Source organism: Aotus nancymaae, unplaced genomic scaffold, assembly GCF_030222135.1.
Source record: "Aotus nancymaae isolate 86718 unplaced genomic scaffold, 86718_ANA_hifiasm-v0.15.2.pri h1tg000040l, whole genome shotgun sequence".
NCBI lineage: Eukaryota > Metazoa > Chordata > Mammalia > Primates > Aotidae > Aotus > Aotus nancymaae.
In genome coordinates, this window is record NW_026988454.1 from 70,859,483 (window position 1) to 70,877,737 (window position 18,255).

At 34.1% G+C, this 18,255-nt stretch overlaps 1 protein-coding gene across 3 annotated transcripts in view; it reads right to left on the minus strand.

Moving 5' to 3' along the window:
- FUT9 (fucosyltransferase 9) overlaps window positions 1–18,255 on the minus strand; it is a 196,319-nt gene that overhangs the window by 98,398 nt on the left and 79,666 nt on the right. For 2 of the 3 annotated variants that reach the window (XR_001106019.2, XM_012444288.2), the window contains exons 1-2: window positions 2,861–2,926; window positions 2,386–2,474 (exon numbers count right to left, since the gene is read on the minus strand). The exons of the other annotated variant lie outside the window; for it this stretch is intronic. The gene's annotated coding sequence lies outside the window, so the exon portion shown is untranslated. Of the gene's footprint in view, window positions 1–2,385; window positions 2,475–2,860; window positions 2,927–18,255 lie in introns of those variants that run through there. 3 annotated transcript variants of the gene reach the window in all.

Below are 18,255 nucleotides of genomic sequence, written 5' to 3' on the forward strand. Positions count from 1 at the left end.
ACAAAGTTGCTGTAAATATTCCCATATTTTTTTGTGTGTCAAAAAATGTTTTTCAATTCACTTGGGTAAATACCTAGGAATGGGATCACTGGATCATATATTAAGTAAGCATTTAACTTCATAGTAAACTTGCACACACTTTTTCAAAGTGGCTGTGCCATTTTGAATTGCCAACAGTAATGAAAATAATGAATGAGTGTCCCTGTGGCTTGGCATACTTACCAATATTTGATATTGTTAGATTTTTAATTTGTTTTTCCATTTTAACCCGTATGTTCTGGTACCTTACTGTGGTTTTCATTTGTATCTCCCTAGTGAACATCTCCTCACATTCTTATTAGTCATCCACACAACTTCTTTGGTAAAGCTCAGATATTTTACCAGGAAAATTGGATTTACTTTCTTATTAAATTTTAAGAGTTATTTCATATATTATGAAAACAAATTTTTTATCATATATGTGATTTACAAATCTAGTGCCCATATTTTCATCCTTTTAAGAATGTTGTGACGAAACAAGTTTTTAAAAATGTTAGATTTTCTTTTTTTATTGATTTACTCATTGTAATGAGGAGGGCTGTGATGAGCAAATTATTTAGTGCAACAAAGCAAGTACATGAAAGCAAACAAAAAGCCCCCAAATTCCAGCATGTATTACAGCTTAGAAGTATGCATCTTGTATATTTTCTTCTCTACAATTTATTGTAAACATAGGGTTCTATAAAACTCCATTTTAAGCAAGAAGTTTAGGATTTGATTTTTTTTTTTCTCATTGAACTTTTAAAGTCATATGCTCCTTTGATGTGGTCTGAGGTTGGCCTTCAAAATTCATTAGGTAGCAGAACTGACACATTGTATCAGCAGTTTCCTGGAGCAGAGTTTCCAATATGGCAGCTACTAGCCGCATGAGACAACTGAGCACTTGAAATAAAGCTAGTTCCATTGAGAATAGGATAATTAATTTAAATTTAAAAGCTGACAATTGATTTAGTTATTAGAAAACTTTTAAATGTTTGTAGGAAAATTTGGGTTTGTTAATCCACTTTTTCAACTGTAAATTTTATGAAGTCTAAATATAGATCAAGTATATTCAACAAATCTTTGGTATCTGAATTGAAATGTGTTGTAAGCACACAATAGATTTCAAAGACTTAGTGTGAAAAAAGGATGCAAATTGTCTTATTCAATTTTTTTGCATTAATCATATGTTAAAATAACTATATTTGGAATGTACAGGGTGAAATAAATATATCATTAAGATTCATTTCACCTGCTTCTTTTTACTTTTTAAAAAATGTGGCCAAAAGAAAAATGTAAATAACATATGCAGTTCACATTATATTTTTATTAGATAGCACTGCTATAGAATATGATAATAAGTATTAAATCATATTTTGTGTCATAATGCACTCAGAGTTCTGAAATAGGAATGTCAATAACCTATCCACTACCTCCTCCAATTCTCTGGCAGCTGTATATCCTCAGGCAGGAGTTTCAGCAAAACAAGAGCTGAAGAGAATGGAGAGTAAGACTTGAAACGGGATTCTAGGTCTGAGAGTATTCAGTGTTAAGAAACAGCATCTCCTGATGCCCTAACATGCCGTAAATTGTAGGGACACTACTGATTCCTGATGGGCTCCAGTTCATAGCTTGCTTTCATCCAAGGAAAAGGGATTGGGCTATAGTCTTTCTCTCTCATTGACATGAGTAGCACTAATGCTTTGCAGTATTTCTTAACTCAAAAACAAAGCACAGTTTCCCAGGATTTTACCTCCTGTCTTATTTTTCAATAATGTGAAATGAACAGTAAGAGGTTCACATCTGTGCAAAGACTACTTTTCTTCTTTTTAAAATTTAACTTATTAAATAAATTACATATATATAATATACATACTCAATATATTCTTATATAAGAATGATTTAGTGGTATAGGCATTATCTACCCAAAATTAAAGCCCATTTTCAGAAGATAGCTAATATAAAAAAAAAATTGATCTAAATTTAAAATTAGATTGCAAATCGAATTTTTAAAAAGACATGGTGAGAACATAAAATTTTCCATGTCTAACATTTATTTTTTCTAGAAAACAAGAGTATAGAAAATTTAAGATTATTAACTATAAGATTTATTTTAAAATATGACTAAACATGATGAATATATTAATCTACCATGACAGAAAATTATTTTAAACTTTAACCTTGATAGAATGTTAAGACTAAGTGTATAGAAGATTTCCTCATAGAAGCTAACCTTTTGAAATTATTCTGTACCTTGGATGAGTTTTAGTTCAAAATCTTCTGGAACGGTATAAATCATATATAAGTTCTAATTGAACATATTTCTCCCACAATCAAGCTAGATTGAGAAAGTAAATATATACTTACAATATAGAGAACATATCATGGGAAGCACATAGACAGTTGTTAAACTACTTCACTGTATTATCAAATCCTTGAATTATTACATTCTAAACCTGATGAGAAACAGAAATAAAGAAGTATGTTAGTTAAACGCACTGGGTGTACAATATATGTAGCTAGAGAACCAAGAGAAATCCAAAAGAAATAATGAATGATAAAAACACAAATCTTTCTGTATTATTGTGTTCTTTGCTGATATCAATTTGTGATTTCTATTGAACTTTTAAAAAATGTTACTGAAGGCCGGGTACAGTGGCTCACACCTGTAATTCCAGCACTTTGGGATGCCAAGGCGGGTGGATCACTTGAAGTCAGGAGTTCAAGACCAGACTGGACAACATGGTGAAACCCCGTCTCTACTAAAAATACAAATATTAGCTGGGCATAGTGGCAGGCACCTATAATCCCAGCTACTGGGAGGTTGAGGCAGGAGACTTACTTGAACTTGGGAGATGGAGGTTGCTGTAAGCCAAGATCACACCACTGTACTACAGCCTTGGTGACAGAACAAGACTCTGTCTCGGAAAAAAAAAAAAAAAAAAAAAAAAAGAAAGAAAAGAGTTACTGAATAGCTTAAATGGTTACAATATATAATAAGGGAAATATCATTAAAAAGAATGAATGCTATAGGTTATAGTTGAAACTCTAAGGAAGTGAGTATAAGATATCTTAGTAATTAAATATATTTAAAGTTTCCCATTTACAGAATAAATTGTGCTCATGGCACAAAAAAACAAACAAACAAAAGTTGCTAAATGATCTGGATGTTTACAACTATCTGAATGCTTAGCAAAATAAAGATCAAATAATTTGATGATTTTTCTAAACATCTTTCATTTTCATGCTGATGTGTGTCAGCCACCATACATGATTGGTATAAACAGAAGTAAGTGCTTTCAAATTGTATCGAATTAAGTGGTCCTTAATGAATAAGGATTAGATTTACTACAAACTGGGATACTGACCTACTGGCATTCACTTATCCCAATCAAGAACACATATTTTTAAACTATGAAATAATTTAAAATATTATAAAGGGCAGATTCAGTTTTCTCTTTAAGCTAATACCCCCCCAAATATGATATATAAACTTAATCCCTGTCAAAAAAATGCATTTTTGTTATAGAACAGATCCAAGGGACTTCTTACACTTAGCACTAACCAAAAATACTTGTTAGGTATCCCTTACTCATTACATACACCAATGTGCACATGCTTACACACACACAAACACATTTTGTTCTGATTTTATGTCCCTCAAACACTTGCATTACTTTTTCTTTCCTAAAGAAGTAGACTTTAAAACAAAATTCAGTCCGATTTCTTTGTGTGTATTTCTACATAGCCTTGGATTATGCTTGAAAGAAAAATAATTTAATTTTCCACTGAATTTAGTACCTTATCCCCCTTATACTTTGATAATGGATTTAAACACATTTAAAGATAATACAAATATGAAGGAATGGATCTGTCTTGCCTTTAAAAAGTCAAATATCATCTAATTGTTCTTCTTTCAAATATATAACACATTGTAAATGAACTTTGTCTATATTTTGTAACATTTGCTTAGTGTTTTTGTGAGTGTGTATGATTGTCATGCAATTATCAAAGCGCTATTGTAAGGTAGGTTTTAATTTTCTCATTTTACAAGGTTCTGATAACTCAGACAACTGGTACATATTAAGAAGCTGAGAGGTATTGTAGCTGTGGATCAAATCCAAACCTAACTTCAAAGTATCTACTCTTTCTTATTACAATCTTCACTTGCACATGCCTTCCCGAATATTGTTCGTAAGACTATTCTGCCTAACTATCTACTTTCAATACTATTAGAGCTCCCAATTAAAAAAATAACAAAATGCTTTATAGAGTAAATTAATTTCTTTGTTGAAATTGTGTATAGCTGCCTTAGGATTGTTAAAGAAGTAAAACCACAAACACAATTTTTGTATATAAAGTATGCAGTGTATTGGTTATAATTCTTCACATAAAAGATCAAAATACTCAATCACTTAATAAAAACTAGAGAAGAGGCATAGGCATCTATATAAACTGGCTCTCAAACATCTGTTTTATATATACATATAACTATTTTCTTTCTCAACATTTGCTTTCATTGTACCAGTGTTTCCTTTTTTTGTTTTTGTTTTTACCATCCAACATCTGATTTGATGCCTTCTAAAAGACCATGACTGAAAAGTCAGAAAAATCAAGCCTTTAGAGTTCTTTCTAGAATGAGAGCAAATAATGAGGGCTAGGAAGTGGCTTGAGTTCTTTTATATTTGGTAACTCAGGTTTGTGTGTGTGTGTTTGTGTGTGTGTGTGTGTGTGTGTGTGTATCTGTGTGTCTGTGTTGTGAGTGTTTATGTGTATTTCCCAAATCATGGCTGTAATTTAATGGCTCAGCATGCTGAGTAAATTACACTTACATAACTGAGCTACTCTTGTGATTATTTTTGTTGATAATGTTTTATTTGAACTTAGTTTTTGTTATATCTATCTCCCTTTTTCTATTATGTGTAGGAAGAAAATCATTTCCTCCATTCCCTTTATTTGTGTCTAAGCCAGTCAAATTATGATAGCACATTTTTCTCCTTTGCTTTTTTACATGTCTTTCTCCCTACAGTGGTTAGGCATCTGCCTGCCATGGGGTGGAAGTGGGAAACAGACACTCCATTTCTGTTACTTAAAGCATTATTTTAAAAATATACTTTAACATCATTCTTTAGAAAGCCCTTCAGTTTCTTGTCCCATATCAAGACCAGGCTTGATGGGTTAGTCTATTATTTGGATGTTTTGCCAAGACCCAGATGCTCAGTAACTTAAAGATGAAACATTAAGATGAATCACCAAGTGTTTTCACTTTTCATCTTGATGTTTGTCAACAAACATAAATGCCTGGGTTTGCATGGAATTTTATATAAAGGAGTTTCAAATCATGTAGAAGGAGCAGACCAACCACCGTAGCTAATGCCTGTAATCAAGTACTTTGAGAGGTCCAGGCAGGAGGACCACTTAAGGCCAGGAGTTTGAGACCAGCTTGGCTAAGATAATGAGACCCTATTTCTATGAAAAAAAATTAAAAAAAAATAGGCAGGCACGTTTGTGCACATCTGTAGTTCCAGCTACTCAGGAAGTTGAGGTGGGAAGATTGCTTGAGCCCAGGCATTTGAGGTTACAGATGATCATGCCACTGCACTCCAACCTTGACAACAGAATGAGACCCTTAAAAAAGTAAAGTAGGACAAAAGCCCTCAGGCATTCTTTTGAGGAATGCCAGAAGAGGTGGAGAGAAAGAGCACAGTGGTAGAAAAAAGTGGCTGCCACAGCTCTTGTTTTTCCTTTCTGGCTTTTCGAGGTCAATCCTCTAGGGGGTGCAGCTTTAGAAATTCTTAATTAGGTTGAGGAGATGCTCAGGGTTTTTGCATTCAAGTTTTTGAGGACATTACTGTGCTGAGTAATCCCAAGCCAACATGTGGTTCCCAAATAGTAGTCAAGAAGGCCCTGTGGCATGACAGACTCACTTTCCCTTGGCTATCTTGCAACATGGAAAATGAGTTGAGGGGAATAAATAGGCCTTCTAAGAGCAAAATGTCTCACAGCTTTAACCAGGTGTTGGAAGAGAAAAGTATTAGAGACTCTGAGGAATCTGAGCACCAAGATCAAGGGCAGGCTGAATTAGCAAGGCCATTAGAAGAGACAGAGCTGAGAAAGAACTGACTGTGAGAGATGTCAACAGCTGAATGGGACTATAAAGGCCCATTGAAGAGAAGGAGCCATAAAAGGAAGGTTTCATGAAGGAGGTCATGTTTGAGCTGAAGACAGTGACTCAGCCTTATGTTCAAGATCTAGCATTACGAGAAGAGTAGACACGAAGTGCAAAGACCCAGGACAGGAACAAGCCCTGCATGTTCAAACAAAAAAGAAAATCAGCCCAGTATACCTGTAGTTGTAGTGACCCAGAGCACTATGGATGTAGTGGGGGTGAGGGGAAAGGTAAGACAGCCAAGCAGCAACAGGTCATGATGGGCCTCAAAGGCCGTTGTAAAGAGTTTAGACTTAATAGTGCAATGGATACAAGAGGATTTGTCTGGGGACTGGCATGATCTGAATACAATTTTAAATGATCGCTTCACCTAACCTGTTGATAATAGAGGGGCAAGTCTGAAAGCAGCAGCCAGTTCAAAGGCTATTGCTGTCCCTGAATTGAGAGACAATAGCGGTTGTTAAGTTTGGTGGAAATAAGTGTTTGCATTTGGAATGCATTTGATATATTTGAATAAAGTATTAGATTCAATTCCTTAGTATTGCCGTTTCACAAACACAAATGCATCATTGAGCTATTATTTTTGAGTCATTGTTGAGTAATTTTTTTGTAGAGAAGGGTCAGTTCAAATAATAAAAATTAGATATTTATGCAAGATATTTCAGTAAATTTGGGGAAAAATTCACCAAAGGTGAAAAATATGGAGACACACTGGTTTTATATAATTGTTTTCCATTGCCATTGAATTGAAGATAGTGCAAATTATTAAGAAAAATACTACATGATCTATAAACATATAAGAACAATGAAATGGTCAAATAGAGTATTACTTATTTTAAAGAACAAGCTTCAGAGAACTCTGAATGATGTTGTTAGAAGCACCTCAGATATACTGAAAACTGAATTCCATCAAAAGAAGCAAATTTCTTAATTCAGTTGACCAGATGAGATTAAAGGACAATTGAATTTTGAAAAAATAATGACAAGTACTATGTGCTGTTTATGGTAATAAGTGAGACTTGCTGCCAAGAGGGGTCATGGGCCAAATCCTGTGGCTGTGCTTTAAGTAGAATTTTATGACTTCAAAATTTTATGACTGGGTCTTTAAGCTTTTTTTTATCCGACATACATTTTCTAAATGTCTTCTATATAACAGAGAGTTGCTAGAGGTTATGGCCATGGGGTTCCTAACACACTCTCTCTGCCCTTGAAATCTTCACAGCCTAGAAGTGGAAGGGGAGGAAGAGAAATGAACTACGTGTGCACAAAATGTCTGGCTTGGGTACACATGTCATGGCATTCTATTTTACAAGGTGGAAGCTTAATATAAAATAGGCTACACAAAGTGAATGTTGATTAATGACAAGGCAGTCCAGCATGAACAAAGGTAAGCATAACAAGAATAATATTATTTGGGATTAAAAAGTAATTTGGTCTCAGTGGAACAGAGTAGTAGAGAGTGTCATGGAGGATATGCACAAGGCAGAGGTGAGCTGGAGGGCCCCTGGCTCATGCTAAGAGCTTGATTCTCATCAGTGCTAATAATAATAACATCCAGTGATAAAAGAGTGTTCACTATATACAGGCACAATTTTAAGGGCTCTATACATATATATTCTCATTCAGTCCTCTCAACACGCTTATAAGGTGGCACTATTCCTGCTTTAGAGATGAGTTATATGAAGCACAGAGAAGTTAAGCAATTTGTCCTAGATAATTCAGCCTGTAAGTGGTACAGCTGGACTGGAACCCAGACAGAATGATTCGAGTCCCATTCTTGGTGTGACATGTCTGCCTCTTGCCTACAACATGGAACGATTTGGCTCTAAAGAATTTCTTTTTCATAATTATACTTGGAAAAGAAAATTTTCCCCCTCCTAGTCCAAAAAATGTTGGTTGGCTCTCTACACTAGGTAGAAATATGAATAAGAATCCTAGACCTAAAAGCACAAAGCCAAGTGAGAATGAATGGGAAGAAGGGAGGGAAATAATGAACATTTCTTAAGCATTTTATTAAGGACATTTATAGGACATTTAATAATGTCCTATAAGTGCCCATATATTTGTGGAACAAATTCTGGGCTAGATGATTTAAAGGTCATCTCCCCAGGTTCATATCTCTGAAAAAAAAAAAAAAAAAAAAACAAGAGTGGCCACGAGAGACGTGTATGATTCGTACTTACTTCTACAGCTCTTGTTTATTTTCATTATCTGAAATCTTTCAAGGGTTGTGCTTTCTTCTTCATTCCTTCTCTCTTACTTAGCTGGTTTGAATGATCTGTCTTGACCTTATGGTTAAAGTGAATAGGATGTGGATCCTCATGAGTTGGACAGGGCTGGAGGTTCTGTAGAAAGCTAGCCTTGAATGATGTAGACTTTTCTACATGCTGAGTTGCTGCAGGTTACAGAATTAGTGACACTTCGGACCACTGACAAACATCATATCTTAAGAACTTAAAATACACTTATGCTTGGAATAGAGATTAGTAATTGTTATAATAGATGTTTAAAATTGATTTGTCCAAATTTATACATATATTTTATTAATAGAAATATTTTCAACATGTACTTCAGGGAAGGGAAAGCTGCTTTGTGCTTTTAAAACTTGAACACTTCAGGACAAATTCTTGTGCTTCTTCCCCTGAGCTTTAAGCAGTACTAGAAACCTCATTGTACCTTCTTCCTGAAGCATCTATTTTACTCGAAGATTTGGGAAAATAAAATTTATTCTAAAACAGATGGCATATCACAAATAAAATGCAGAATGTATATACATTTTAAAGACTTATTTAATCAAAACGTTTATGGAACTGGATCACTATTATGATAGGTGCTGCTGTGATTGTTGGGACTAAGGCTGTTGTTCCTACACATTTATGGTTGTCTTATGCTGGGTGGTATGAAAATAAAATATGCAAGTTTTAAGACATGTATGAATACATTTTTAATGGAATACAGTAGATGAATATTTTGCCTTCAGATGCTGGAGAAAATAAATTATGATGTTTTGATTTAGACCAGAGGTTAGCAAAGTTATGCACTAGAGAGCCATATGGTAAACATTTTAGGAATTGCAGGCCAGGAAACAAAGTCAAAGATATCCTATAAGTGCCCATATATTATGCAATTTATGTTGCATCTGCTCCACTCTGCTTTTGTAATGTGAAGGCAGACATATGTAACTATGTGCTATAGTTTACCAAATTATGGTTTAGACCATAATGAATTTTTTTATTTTTAAATTTCACTGAGAGGTATGTCTAAAAACGGCTTGATACTTTGTGTCTTTCAGTTGAATCAATCAAGTATAAGCACTCCATCTTTTCATTTCTCTAGTTCTAAGGGGGTCTTGGAATAATTAAAACAATGGATAATAAGCCCTGATTTTTCCTGTAACAGGCCTGGGATAGATAGACCAGTTCATAGCCCAGGAGCTTCTGATGGATAGGATAAAGTTTGGGCTGAGTTCTAGGTGCTGCTCCCAACAACTGCAATGCACTTTGTACTTATTTAGATGGTGTTTTAATTCCTCATCCTACATGTTAAGATTCTCCCAGGAAGAAGGATCTGAAGATAGGAGATAAGAGGTAAAGTCAGACAAAGATTGTATAACACTTGTATCTATCATCAATCATAGCCATGAAGAGGGAGATGCCTCTTGAAACCTGGGTTGGGAAAGTAGGCCAGGAACAGACAGTTGGTGACACTTCTTACTTCCTTGTTAATTTTTTGTATATGGCAATAACAAGAAAAAATTGAATACTTCCTTTTAAAAGCACATGCCTTTAAGAGTGTTCAATGAGGTCAAGATAAGATAAAGCAGGTTTTGATATGCTGTTGCTCTTCTCCCAACAACCCTTCCTCCTCATTCTTCCGACAAAATTGGAGGAAGCATTAAGAATAAAAAGGAAGGAAGGAAGGAAGGTCTGTGACAATTTATCTTGGGCTCACTGACATTGACATAGCTCTATATATGCTGCCTGCTATCTTCAGTCAGACTTCCAGAACTCCAGAACTCTAGGGGTAGTAAGAGGTGTTCAGGCTTTCTCTCTTCCCTGACCCCTGGGTGATTTCCTCTACAAGAAGCTGACATTCATTGAACAGGTTCTCCCAATGTACTACGGAGCCTAGAGATCACTAGTGTTGGAAAGGTTAGGATCCACTGATTTGTTCTCTCTAATACTGGGTTCTTAAAATTTAATGGGCTTAAGAATCAACTAATGGCTTATTAGAAACACATATTTATGAAGTATATTTCCAGAGATGATGATAATAGGTATGGGTAAGATCCTCAATTTCCATATCTAACAATTTCCCTAATTTTTAGAGGAATTTGTTGCAGATGTTTGGGGATCATGCTATGAAAAATAACAGATCAGCTCCAGAGTGTTAAAAACAACTGAATAGAAAAAGTCTATAGAAAATTATCATTATCTAAATAACCATTAAAACTTTTCTTGAGTATAAATTAACTGCATGAAAAATAATTGTATCACTATATATTTTAATTAGAAAACTTAAGACACAGCTTTTCATTTGGACCAAAGGCTCTTGGGAAATCAACCATCAAATGATGAAATTTAGCATAGTATGTTTTTTGTTTTTTGTAGTCAACAAAGAAGACATTCCATTCCTAGCAAAAAATGTTAAATGGCTATTTTATGCCATGGCAATTTAATTTAGAATAATATAATCTTTACTTTTAAAGATGTGCTTACACTGCGATGAGGTAATTTTAAAAATCAGATTTTTTTTATTAAATTCTCCTCAAACAATGAATGTTCTGGGAAAGGAAAAGAGTCCACACCAATTTTAACTGCAATTTCTATATTAAATACAATGGTTTGAGCTATGTGTTAATAGTACATGGCTTATTATTAAAAATAATATGGCTTCATTATTAAAATATAAAGTACAAAAATAAAAGTACATGGCTTCATTATTAAAAAAATGAAATATATTATATTGTTCAGAACATAGGGCAATTTACCACAAAGCAGTACTCTGACTCACTGCATACAAAGAAATGCATTTTGTTTTAAAACAGATTTATCTCCTTTTGAATAATTTTAAAACTTGAATTTCAGGATTTTAATAGTCTAAATCAAAGTACCACATTCTTCTGAACTTATTCCTTCCAAGGGTGAGCATTCCACCACTGTGAATGAATTTGACTCTACTAAGTGAGCACAGAAGAACCCAGGCTGCCTGATACGAAGCCTTGAGAAGACTCTTTAACTTTGCATTTATTTGTCCTTCTAATTCACACTTATTATGTATTTTGAAAACAAATTAAATCATACTTGGCAAAAAAATCTGTGCTTGCCTTCTATTTTGTGTAGAAAACTAATTTACATTAGTTTTCTACTGCCAACATTTTTCATCAATGTCCTTCATATATTTTATATTTGTCCTTCTTATATGGACCATGTATGGCAAATATGCAGATCTAAATTTATCTTAACATGGGAAAACTAAAATAAAGTATCAAGCTATTTTTCACATAATTTTGTCAAATAATATTAAAATATGTACTATAAAGGTGAAAACATTACTAAAGAAAAAGGAAGTAAAATACACAACCTAAATTTTCTGCATAAGTATCTTTTCCATTGCATAGCTAATCTACTCTGGCAAATGGGTAGAGAAATACAACCTTGGCCTTGAGTTTACTGAAGCAGGAGAGTTGAAAGCTCTGGACAGAAAACAGGTACCAGGAATGCTCTTATCCTTAACAGTGTATACATTATTCTATATATTTGTGTTACAAAATTCTTCTTTAGAAAGGCAGTGTTATTCTTTTATGTACATTGATTTAATCAGGTGATCTGGTTGTCCTTCTAAACACCTAGCTAAGATTAGCCCCCTGTTATGCATTGAATTATGGCACCCCTAAAAGACATGTTAGTCTTAACCCCCAGTACCTGTGAATGGGACCATAGTTGGAAATACATTATTTGCAGATGTAATCAAGATGAATCCATCAATTAACTTTATTATAGCAATTATTTTACAATGTATATGTATATAAAGACCATGCTGTACATCTTAAATATATACATTGATTTTTGCTTGTTTTAAAATTATACTTTAAGTTCTGGAGTAAATGTGAAGATCGTGCAGGATCGTTACATAGGTATACACATGCCATAGTGGTTTGCTGCATGCATCACCCCATCATCTACATTAGGTATTTCTCCTAATGCTATCCCTCCCCTAGCCCCCCACCCCCCAACAGGCCCTGATGTGTCATGTTCCCCTCCCTGTGTCTATGTGTCCTCATTGTTCAACTCCCACTTGTGAGTGAGAACATGCACTGTTTGGTTTTCTGTTCGTGTGTTAGTTTGCTGAGAATGATGCTTTCTAGTTTCATCCATGTCCCTGCAAGGGACAGGAGCTCATCCTTTTTGATGGTTGCATAGTATTCCATGGTGTATATGTGCCACATTTTCTTTATCCAGTCTATCATTGATGGGCATTTGGGTTGGTTCCAAGTCTTTGCTATTGTGAACACTGCCACAATAAACATATGTGTGCATGTTCTTTATAATAGAATGATTTATAATCCTTTAGGTATACCCAGTAATAAGATTGCTGGGTCAAATGGTATTTCTGTTACCATTGTGGAAGGCAGTGTGGTGATTCTTCAAGGATCTAGAAATGCAATTTTTATCCATCAAATATACCTCAGTAAAGAAAAGAGGAAATAAAAGATGAAAATCACAAGGGAGCAGGATAGGCCCTAAATCCAATGACTGGTGTTAACAGAGCTTTGGAGATACAGAGAGTCACAGAAAGAAGTCTATCAAAGAAGAAGTAGAGATTGAAATTATGCAACCACAACCAAGAAACTTGCTAGCAACCACCAGAAGATAGAGGGAGCAAGAAAAGATTCTTTTTGGAGCCATTTGAGAGAGCCCGGCACTATTGACACCTTCAGTTTGGACTTCTAGCCTCCAGAATTGTGAAAGATTAAATGTCTGTTGTTTGAAGACACCCAGTTTGTGGTTATTTATTATGACAGCCTTAGGAAATTTATACACTCCTCAAAGATTTAATTTGAATTTGGGTAAGGGGAGTAGTTGGGATAATGATGGGATGCTATAGTGTTGAGTTGTTGAATATAAAAAAGGCAGCATAAGAATTCTATTCAGCTGAGAGATGGAAATTGCGGGCAAAGAGGAAGAAGGAAAGAGTCTAGAAAATACATACATATGCATAGCACACGTGAATGTGTTTGCGTGTATGTGCATATTTGTCTTGACTGAACTTAAAATCATCTTAAATAATGCTGTTGCATGATAATAATTTTTGAAATATTCACTGGTCTCCTCCCCTACTCCCCATTCAAGCATTTGTCCATGACTTATTCACTTAGCTGATGTTGCATGGCTGAAAGTCTATTCCTAACTGTTATTTTCCAATAGTCCAAGGCCAAGGCAGTCTGTACGAACCTACTACTTTCTTAACTTTGTTCAGTCTGTCCTCATCACTCTAGCCTTCTGTCAGCTCTTCAAAGTGCTCTCCTATTTCCATATGTAACGTCCATTGGCATAGCATATCACACATTCTAATGTAGCGTGATGCATGAGAGGTAAGTAAGTTTAAACTATTCTCTCTAGTATAATGGGAAGGTGTTTTCTCTTCAAATTTGGTATACGGAGGGGTGGTGGTGAATATACAATTTCTACATGCTATTCGGTGTGGGTGTCAAACTCAACTACATCTAGAGCTTAAGATTTTTCAACCTGAGAAAGCTGATTTAAAAATGAAAATTAAGTGGCCTGAGCTTCAAATCCAATGAATCATATGTGATTATAAGTAGAGTTACAGGCTTAAGGCTGTTTACACATATAACTCTAAGATAAGATAACCATGTTGTAGCAAAATGTGTCTCAAAAGGGGACTCATAGCCCATTTGGGTCAGATTTGAGAGAAAAAAATTAATAACACCTCTTAGAGAAGCACCTGACATGAAAATTTTATTGGCTAAAAGAATTCAAGGCAATTACAGATCCTAGGACTCAGATGAAAGGAAAGGGAATTAAGAATTAGAAAATTATCTCAGTTAAAAACGAAATGTAATTTAATTGATGGCTATGACCTAATAATTTTTTTAACTCAGGTAAATTTAGTGCTTTATTTATATGTAAAATTTCTGATATATTATTCTTACTTGTCATTGTAATAAATATGTTTACAATAGATGCCATATTTTGAATACCTACATCTACATGTGAACATCTACTTTAGCATATATAATTTTTGAGAAATAACAATCTCTGCAAGAACATTGTTACCTACTTCTGTGTAAAGATGTGATATTAGAAAGCTTTTATCTGCATACAATTGTGATGACAAATCAGGAAAGTTTTATTGAAATACCCACTGATTATTTTTTAAGACTTTACACACATATTTTGACACACACATGGACACACACATGCATACATATCCATACATGATATCAAATGAGCTAAAATAACTGTTAAATATATCTTTATAAGTAAACATTTTCTAATCATCATAGGATAAAAAGATTCAAGTCCCTGGTTACATTACCAGATAGAAAAGGAGAATGTGAGTCTGTGCAACATAGCAAGACCTTGTCTGTAGTGAAAAAAAAAATAGCTGGGCATGGTAGTGCATGCCTGTCATTACAGTTATTCAGGAGGCTGAGATGGAAGGATCGCTGCAGCCTAGGAAGTCAAGGTTGTAGTGAGCTGTGATTCCACCACTGCACTCCAACCTGGGCAACAGAATGAAATCTTGTCTCTAAAATTGGAGTGTGTAAAAGAATAAAGACTTCCCCTTCTCCTCCAGTAGAAAACTTGTGATCTCCTTAATAAAATAATTGAACATGTAGTAAAATATACATTTTTGTTTTTATTTAATTTATTTATGTTTGAGACAAAATTTCACTCTTGTTGCCTAGGCTGGAGTGCAGTGGCACCATCTGGCTCACTGCAACATTTGTCTGCCCGGTTCAAGGGATTCTCCTGCCTCAGCCTCCCAAGTAGGTGGGATTACAGGCACCTCCCAGCATGCCCAGCTAATTTTTTGTATTTTTACTAGAGACAGGGTTTCATCATGTTGGCCTAGGTGGTTTCAAACTCCTGACCTCAGGTGATCCACCCGCCTCGGCCTCCCAGAGTGCTGGGATTACAGGCATCAGCCACCATGCTTGGCACATTTTTGTGTTCTTACTATTTTTTTCTAAAAAAATTATTCTTGAAGATACTCTAGTAAAACAAGACACCCACACAAACATCCACACACATATATATTTAAGTGAACTGAAAAAGATTACTTAGGCATTTTAAATTTAAAATTCTTTGCAGAATTAAGAACACTTAGGTTAAAAATATTAAGGAGTAATTACAAAATCAGATATAAAATATTTAGTTATGTTTAATAATTTACATCTGATTACACAGGCATGCAAAGTCCTAAGTAAAAATCCTGATGCCATCTTTAACCTCCTAAACTTCCATTTTCATGCAAACACTGAGCCCTAATTCTAACTTTTAACGTATCTTTCCCCTCCTTTTAACTCATTGTCACAGCCGAGAGTATCTTCACATGTATTAGAGAAATTATAGATTTTATTCCTCCTGTGTTGTCACAAATGAGTTATAACTTTCTAAAACATAGACACTCAGGTTTAACTCAACCCATTCCAAAGTTCAAACTGTTCTGTAGTACCTTGCTACCTGACAACATGGAAAGGAAAGGCGGTTCTTCGAATTCTAACCTGCGTCTTCGAATTCTAACCTGCGTCTTTACTTCTCAGCTTATTGATCGTCATACCTCACCATATCTCAGTCACACAGCTCTGTTCTCCATTTCCCAATAATTTTATTTCTTTAGCTATTTCCAGATTTCTTGCCTATATTTTGGCTTTTGCTTAGTGTCTCCATTAAAACTGTGAAATTCTGCTAATCATCTAAGACATAGTGAAATCTTTCTTGCTTTATAATGTTTTATCTTTAAATCCCCTGTACTCCCATAGATAATTTCATATTGATATCAAAATATTTCCTTTACCTTGTACGCTAATGAATAATTTCTCAAATTTCTCTTTCCTCATTAGATTGTGAGTTTTTTGAGGACATTGACTATTTTATTTATGTTGTATCCTTGGAGCCTAGAACAGCACTTTAAATATTTTATATATATATATATAAAACATATATATGTACGTGTGTGTGTATATATATACACACATGTATAGATGTACGTGTGTGTACATATATATACATATACATGCATATATATGTACATACATATATATGTACATATAACATATATATGTACATGTGTGTACATATATATGTATATACATATACATACATATATATGTACATGCATATATATGTACATACATATACATACATATATGTACATACATATATATGTACATATATAACATATATATGTATGTGCATATATATATAAAATCAATGAGTGTCTCCTCATATAAATTCGTCTTTGGAAAAAATTGATGAGTATCTAGCCATCAAAAGGCAGACATAAAATTATGACATTTTATATTATATATATACACACACACACACACACGTGTGTGTGTTTAATTCAAAGTAATAATTTCTTTGAAGACATTTTTTGATAATTTTAAGAAATGGTATAAAATGAGAATCATGGTCAACCTCTAGTATGATCATTGCTATTACAAATGTTCCTTCTGATTTCCCTTGGGAATGTTATTTTCCATGTAAATCTAAATGAATACAATGAATAAGAAGAGCATTACTTTTCCCCCTTTGGTATTGGATCACAAATAAATCGAATCAATTCTCACCCAACATTAGCATTTGCAAAATGAACTTAGAAATACAAGAGATTCATTGCCATTCCATTGACCTTTTTGTTGCAGATTGCATAAAAATCTCAAGGGCTAGCTTAAAGTTCAATTAATACAGATTGTACATAATGTACAAGGTTATTTTGTTTTCCACACATTGAGTTTTCCAGTCTGTAGTAGAAACTAACTACTCAACCTGTGTGCAGGAACACTGGATATTTTATAGATGAGTGTCTCCTTATAGAAATTTGGCTTTGGAAAAAAATGATGTGTGGCCGTCAAAAGGCAGGCATAAAATAATGACATTTTATATTTCAAATACACTAATAAATTTATTATTACAGGCAAGCAGCAGAAAGTCCAAAGTAAATTTTATATACAAGAGTACATAAATATTCAAGAACATTGTGATTTTGTTGCATTTTATTATTTTCATATGATTTTAAAGGAGACACTCCAAGTATGAGGTCTATGAATGGAAACATTGGCAACTATTTTTTCTGAAGTGTTAATGAGATACGTTTTGACCTTTTAAAAAGAAATACCAAAGGTGAGGTATAAAAGGAAGAAAACAGAAATAATCATAATAGCATGTACAGTTTTAGCTTAAAAAGGATGAAATTATCTTTCTGTTATAAAACCAAGTCACACATTCCATATGTGCATGAAGCTAAAATAGTAAGAGTGTTGTAAGTGAGGTACAAAGAAATGAACTGGCTCTTCTATTCTCCCAAGTTGTTGTGAGTCATCTTTAGTGATTTGCTTCCCAGAATAAGTCCAGAGAAAATTATAATCTTTATACAGATTTTCACATCCTATGGTAAAATATGAGACTCCTATTTACTCATTTGTTTGACAAATATTAAGTACTACACATAAAATTCTGATAAAGAGATAGAGAAGGCACAGATTAATCCTCCAAAGACTTTACAGTACTTGAGGAGACAGATGCAAAAGAAAAATAGGGTATATTGTGGTAAGGACTACGATAGAAGCATGCACAAAATTTTATGAGAGCACAAAGGAGGTGTATACAATAATATCTCAGGGAAAAGTTACAATAAAAGACTATACCATGCCTTATTTAAATCCTCTGGATTTCAACAGCACATTTGAAATTTCCTAAGATCTCCTTGTAGATATTATGAAGATATGTGGGCTGAATAGCTAAGTAGTTTGTTGAGTCTGTAGTTGATAGCTCTTTCCTACCAAACAGTATTGGTTAATGGCTCACCGTAAAACT